General features: G+C 39.7%; 1 pseudogene; it reads left to right on the top strand.

Annotated features, from left to right (window-relative positions):
- Positions 1-248: 248 nt before the first annotated feature.
- On the top strand, positions 249-2,822 carry LOC136878267 (V-type proton ATPase 116 kDa subunit a 1 pseudogene; annotated as a pseudogene).
- The last annotated feature ends 4,881 nt before the right edge of the window (positions 2,823-7,703 follow it).

Raw genomic sequence — 7,703 nt, 5'->3', positions numbered from 1 at the left:
TAATAATAATAATAATAATAATAATAATAATAATAATAATAATAATAAAATAGAAATCGACGTTTCACTTCGATCGAGCAGGTGAAGAAATGTTCTAGCTACGTCAAAATTATACGGCTCTTGTATGCGAGAAATTAATAATTATGATGCTCTTATCTTTCCACAGGTGAACATTTTCGAAACATCTTCCAGTTCTCCCGAAGAGTGTCACCATCACTACAGGATAGAATTTAAAAAGTATCGTTACGATGGGATCTACCTTTCGAAGCGAGGAATTAGCATTTTATCAATTGTTTCTGGAACCAGAAGCCGCATTCACCTGCGTTGCTGAACTTGGTGAGCTTGGATTAGTTGAATTTCGTGATATGAATCCGGAAGTCAATTTGTTCCAGAGAAAATATGTGAATGAAGTGCGCCGATGTAATGAAATGGAGAGGAAACTACTCTATATTTTGAAAGAAATTAAAAAGAACTACATTCTTATACCGGCCAGCAGAGAGAATCCGGAAGTTCCTCATCCCAAGGAGATGACAGAATTAGAGAATGCTTTTGACAAAATTGAACATGAATTGCAGGAAGTAAATCAAAACGCCAAGGCTCTGAAAAGGAACTATCTAGAGCTTACAGAATTGAAACACGTTCTCAGGAAAACACAGATTCTCTTCGAGGAATCTGACGATACTTCACTGTATAATTCTTCACTAACTGAGCTTAGTGGAAATGAAGATGAAGTAGCTCTTTTAAGTGAGAGAGGTCTTCATCCTGGTGAACGTACTTTAAAACTCAATTTTGTTACTGGAGTTATTCTGAGGGAGAAAATTCCAAACTTCGAGCGTATGTTGTGGCGAGCTGGTCGTGGAAACATATTCTTGCGCCAGTGTGAGATAGAAGCTGCACTTGAAGATCCATCTACTGAGGAAATGGTTCGTAAGCATGTAATAATAATATTTTTCCAAGGAGAGCAACTGAAAACTCGAGTTAAAAAGATCTGTGAAGGTTTTCATGCCACATTGTACCCATGCCCCGATAGTGCGACGGAGCGCCGCGAGATGTCAGCGGGCGTCATGGCTAGAATAAACGACCTCAGAATTGTACTCAGCCAGACTGAAGATCACAGATATCGTGTACTGGTAGCTGCTTCCAGGAATATAAAGAAATGGCTTATTAAGGCACGGAAACTCAAAGCGGTTTTCCACGCCTTAAACATGTTTAGCGTAGATTTGAGTAAAAAGCTCCTCATTGCTGAATGTTGGTTACCAGTGTCTGATGAAGAAACTATCAAGTTTTCCCTGAATATGGCAACTGATCGAAGCGGATGCACACTTCGCCCAGTTCTCAATCGTATGGATGCCAGTGAAGATCCTCCCACCTATAACAAAACAAATAAATTTACACACGGATTTCAGGTACTAATAGATGCGTATGGTATTGCAACATACAGAGAAATTAATCCAGTTCCGTACGCCGTAATAACATTTCCGTTCCTTTTTGCAGTGATGTTTGGTGATATTGGCCATGGAATTATAATGACAATATTTGCTGCATGGATGGTTATAATGGAGAAATCTCTAGAAGAAAAGCATATTGGTGGTGAAATTTGGAATATATTCTTTGGTGGTCGATATATCATCCTTCTTATGGGGATATTCTCCATTTATACGGGCTTCATTTATAATGATATTTTTTCAAAGTCTCTGAACATATTCGGTTCTCACTGGTATATTAATTACAATGAATCAACGATAATGAAGAGCGAGGCGCTGCAGCTTAACCCTAGTTCAGTTGATTATCATCAAACTCCGTATCCATTTGGAGTTGATCCGGTGTGGCAATTATCTGAGAACAGTATAATTTTCTCGAATTCGTATAAAATGAAGATATCAATCATTATAGGTGTACTGCATATGATATTTGGTCTCTTTTTAAGTTTTTCGAACCATATTTACTTCAAGAAGAAAATCAACATTTTTTGTGAATTCCTTCCTCAACTTATTTTCTTATCAGCTTTATTTTTGTACTTGTGTGTCTTGATGTTCATTAAATGGACCCTTTATGGCCCTGGTAAGGTAAAACAGTTCTCTTCCTATTGTGCCCCTTCAATCCTTATTAGTTTCATTAACATGCTTCTCTTTAAAGGAAGTGAACATCCAGAAGGCTGCGATCCTCATATGTACCCAGGCGAGTTGATTGTAGAAAAAGTATTGATAATCGTTGCAATAATCTGTATTCCGTGGATGTTACTGATTAAGCCTTTCATGATATGGAGACATCAAGTTAAACATCATCCAGTGCCAGCAGATCTGTCTGTTCCTTTGGCTGGGGATGAAGAGCAATCGATACTCATCGTTACCTCTGTACCAAGGGGTACGAAAACGGCAATTGTAAAAGAACCAAGATCATCTATCAAGGAAGAGGAAGAGACTGATCTCGAACTCTCAGAAATAATTATACATCAGTGTATCCATACGATTGAGTTCGTTCTAGGAACTGTGTCACATACAGCATCTTACCTCCGGTTGTGGGCGTTGTCTCTTGCACATTCCCAACTTTCGCATGTGCTATGGTCTATGGTGCTGGCCACAGGTCTCAAGATGGACGCAGGCCTGTTCGGAGCCGTCGTTATTTGGATTGTATTTGCTATATGGGCTGTTCTTACTATTGGAATTCTAGTACTAATGGAAGGGCTATCAGCTTTTCTACACACTTTGCGACTGCATTGGGTTGAATTTCAATCGAAATTTTATCATGGATTAGGTTACGCATTCCAGCCATTCTCCTTTAAAACAGTCGTAGTTACATCAATAGATGTACCAGAAGAGTAAACCAGGATGAATAAAATTATTACCTACAGAAGTGCGTAAATACCGATAATATAAATCTTCAATGTAACGTTTTATTTCCTTATCCTGTGGAGTGTTCTCAATGAATAAATAAAGAAGAGCAGAAAAATTATGTGTTTATTATTTTTTCATAGGTCTCAAAAACAGGATCCCTCGTGAATCTGTCATTACATTTTAAAGTTTTGCTAAGCTGCTCTCGTTTCTTCTCATGATAAAATATTCCTCGAGCAATTTAGGTTCCCCTTTCCCACCCGACGGGACCATGTTTGATATTAGAGTGTTAAGTTTTTCATCATTTCACCTATAATTGTCCTTCCCAATCTGCGCCAAAAATATTTTGGAGCTCAAAACTCTTCTTATTTTTCATGAGTGGAGCGTATACCACTACAGAAGTTTATATAAATTCACGGAACCATCACTGAGGACTTAACAAGCTAACATTATCACCGTGAGAAAAAATTGTAAAATGTTATCATACTGTAATGTAGTCCACCTGATGGCCATGGTCGTTAAGGACCGAGTCTTTAAGGCCTGACACCGTAGTTAGCAGGTTTCAGCTCCGTCTGTGGAAAATAAATTCTCCATCAGAATTTTGCCGGCCCTTGTCTTTCTTTGGCCGATATTTTCATTTTCGAAGTGCCGCATCCCTTCCATTTTTTTCCTCTCTGATTAGTGTTATGTAGAGAATCGTTGCGTAGTTGTTGCCAACACCAACGCCACCACCTACCACTAGTGGCCGGCAGTACACTGTGTGCCAAAAGGCTGGGTTCAATTTCAAACCTCCCTGCAATGCTCATATGGAGTGAGGGCATATGACGCTGTTAATAGTCAATCGCACGTGGGATAGTGACGTTAAGCCTTGAGCAGACAAGAGGAGGCTATGTGCCGAGGCCGGGTTTCATCCTCTCTCTACCTCATGTCATGGCCACACAAACCCAGAGAATCAGGTCGGCCGTAGGCGTTAAATAGAAAGACCTACTGCACATTAAGCTTCACCGGAGACTACACGCAGTCGATCAATATTATCGTATTCTGCTTAACGGAAAATACATATTTCCAGTCTTTTACAACCCGAACCTGACCGCAATTACATCATGTGAAAACACGATGTGAAACCTTTCACTCCACGGGCTTCTTAGACTGAGTTCAGTACCGCAGGTTGTTGGAATCTTTAGCTACGCAGAATGATTGCCCAGTTGTACTTGCACTTAAAACTGATCACCATCATCACCATCGCTACCGCCAGAGTTCACAAGAAACAGAACGTTCGCCCAACTACTATCCAACACGATGCTCTCCGAACTGAGAATAGTCACGCTGACAAAAGCAGGTGGACCATCACTCTACTCCCTCTAGCACGGCAACTGAACGCAGCAAATAACACTATTTTTTTTACGGGGACCCCCGTAGCCTGCTCCCCCGTCGTGGCAATCGACTCAATCTATATTGTATCCGACATGCTATTAGTTCTAAGTAGAAAGAGATAGCTGGGAAGAGTGGGAAATGATACAAGGAGTATCTGCCTGTTTCCATGTTAGACACGTTACCAGGCGAGTTTGTATTGGTTGGGTGGTGTTAAGGTGTTGTACTGAAGGGTTAGAAAAAAAACTACATAGGCAGAAAGAGAGAAATAGCCTACATGTAAAACCTGACATCTTTTGATAGCACATGCAAGGATGTGGGCTAGAAAAGTCCAGAGGTTGTGTTAGTTAGGAGTATGTGTCTTGCAATCATAACCGTTTTCCTAGCTTTTGTCAATTATTATGGGGAATCAGTCCTTCTTGTCACTGCCTGATGCGGCTCCACTATGTACATAGTCTAATATATACAAACGCGAAGCTCTGATGATATTTTTCATCCGAGGAGACTACAGTGCCCCAAGCGGCGAGGTGGAGGCAACTTGCTAGCAGACAGCAGGGAACGAATTACCACTATAGTCTAAAATGGTCATAACTTCCGAACCATTCATGCAAATAATGTCCTGACAAGGTTATTGCAATCCTTATGAAATAGTGGAGGAAGTCAAGTAATTTATTTCGATGAGGAGTTCGAGGATAATATCGAAATATTTATTTAATCTTATGGAGATATTTTTTTAATCGTGGACTATAACGTAACATCGCTTGTAGAGGGCAACCGGTTGGAAATAGGTATATACCATCGCGGACTTTTTGGTAGAGGTTTCCATGCTCTACAATTCGAATGCTTACACTTGGGGTGTATCGTTGACGGTCCAGGCAGCGTAAGCCAAGAAAGCAAGTGACCGACCGACCGACATCGAACCTGCCAAGTTGGGCTAAGAAGGCCAGCGCTCTACCATGGTCGGTCACTGCAGCAAGTGGGGCATGTTGAAATCGCAGCTGTTTGGCAAAAAGCTCGCTCCGCTGTACTCATCAATGTAAATAGGGGACTTTTAAAACTGTGTGGATATAGGTATGATTTTTCTTACATGTGTACATTTTCAGAGACTACAGTATACTTGCGACGTTTCTCTCCAGTAGAAAGAAAGCCCAAAAAGAATAAATACACGACAAATGCTTGATACGACAGGATGGTGTTCAATTGCAGTTAAGTAAACAAAATCAATTTACTATTCACGTTAAGTTTTCTAACAACATACATTTCGAATGGGATACTTTTATTTCGCTATATTTTGTGTAAATATAATAAATGGGCAGGTCTTCGGCATAATTCTGCTCGACGACTGAAAACATTCTCTCTCTTACGAAGCGAATAAGCGAGTTTTTAGGACTAAAAGCGTTGGCGAGATTTTGGAGCAACGTGGACAAAATAAATGTCACCGCCGGTTAAGGCGCTGGCTTTCTGAGCCCAAGTTGGCAGGTTCGATCCTAGCTCAGTCCGGTGATATTTGGTGCTCAAATATGTCAGCCTCGTGTCGGAAATTTGCCGGCACGTAAAGGAACTCCCGTGGGACAAAATTTAATAATAATTTAATAATAATATCATCACCATCATCATCATCAGCATCACTGTTTCCTAAACGTGATTACAACTGGACATATAACACACAGTTTTGGTTTCAGTCTATTATAGAGTTTTTATTTAGCTGTTCGTGAAGTGTTTGATATGCTTTAATATTTTAAGTAGTAAAATTACTTCCTTTAATGGAAAGTGAGATTGATAAATTATATGATTGTAAAGAACTGCAAAAATCTTCACAGTACTATTTTATTTGTTTACAATTTGCTTTGTGTCGCACAGACGTAGATAGATGTTATGGAGATGATGTGATAGGAAAGGGCTAGTAATGGGAAGGAAGCGGCTGTGGCCTTAATTAAGGTACATCACCAGCATTTGCCTGGTGTAAAAATGGGAAACCACGGGAAAACGGAAAGGCATCTTCAGGGCTACCAAGAGTGGAGTTCGAACTCACTATCTCCCGAATGCAAGTTCGCAGCTACGCGACCGAAAATTCGCAACCACTCACTCGCTATCATGTACATCAGTGGCATTACAAGAAAGGATTACAAAATATTAGGTTAACCCCTAAACAATGGTAATCATGGCCACGAGGAGCCAATTATACCCGTCAATATAACCAGCGTTGTAAGAAATAAGTTGAGAAATCAACATTACTTTCTGATTATAATGAAGAGTAACAGTGTATCAATTTATTGGTTACGTAACAAAATTGTACTTTTAAACCTACTTCTAATATTGGGATCATGCATGTATGATCTACTAACACGATGTATACATAGGATTTTCTGGATATTCGTTTTCAAAGATATGTCTATTCAGTGGAAGAAAAATACAGTCTTACTTCTTACTATATATAAAAACTAGCAAGATAACCGTGCTTCGCTACGGTATTATACTGAAATTTATATTTGAATGCTTATTGTGTTATATATAATCCGCCGAAATTCGCGATCTGACACTTTCTGAGAGAATCCGCCAAAATTCGCGATCTGACTCGGTTTCTATTAGATTACGGCAAGTTTCCTCCCATTTTCCAATCTTTCTTTCCAGCAATCGATTTCGTACTTCCCGGGCTAGGTCCAGGTATTCCACCCGGTCAGTTGGGTCCTAAATCTTTGCCATCTTTTCCGATAAGCATTTTTAATATGGATGAAATCCTTTAGGAGATTCGGCGTGGTGTCTTATTGGGTGCCTTGGCGGTACTGAACCCGCGGCCGGACTGCATTCTTTGTCATTACCCGTCCAGGACCCGTTTCCAGCGGGATCCGCACATTTGACGACGGTCCAGAACATTATTATTATTATTATTATTATTATTATTATTATTATTATTATTATTATTATTATTATTATTATTATTATTATTATTATTATTATTATTATTACAGATGTTCTGAACCCAACAGCAAAATGCAAGACCGCTACTTGGCGGTAAATTACATCTGATGCCATTGTCATTGTTGAGAATGTGACCAGCAACATTGTCGCGCGTAGGCAAGTGTGCGGGATTTCTGGCCATACGAATGACATACTTCCGTGCATTATTGACCTTATTATAGAGATGAGAAATTGGAGGGTCAATCTCATTCCGATCGTTTATTTCAAATGTGTTTAAATTTGTATTTATATGCCAGGAGAATCTACTGTAATCTAAGAACGTTCTCCGAAGGAAAAGATGGCTCTTAAAAACGAACCCAGGAAAGAAAAAAATGATCGGTTTATGATCAGAATAAGTACATAGAAAATCTACAGCCTGTTTCCAGTCATTCGACAGGGTCAGAAATGGAATGAATAAAGCCCTCATCTAGCGGCGACAATAGGATAGTGCTAGCAGCCGAAACCTGTTGCACTCCTCTGGGACAATGATTAATGGATGACAAAATAAATGAAATTATATTGGACAATGTTGCTGGAATGAAT

Source organism: Anabrus simplex, chromosome 1 (assembly GCF_040414725.1).
Source record: "Anabrus simplex isolate iqAnaSimp1 chromosome 1, ASM4041472v1, whole genome shotgun sequence".
Lineage (NCBI taxonomy): Eukaryota > Metazoa > Arthropoda > Insecta > Orthoptera > Tettigoniidae > Anabrus > Anabrus simplex.
The sequence above is the reverse complement of the archived record's forward strand: the minus strand, read 5'-3'. Positions and strand labels throughout refer to the sequence as shown.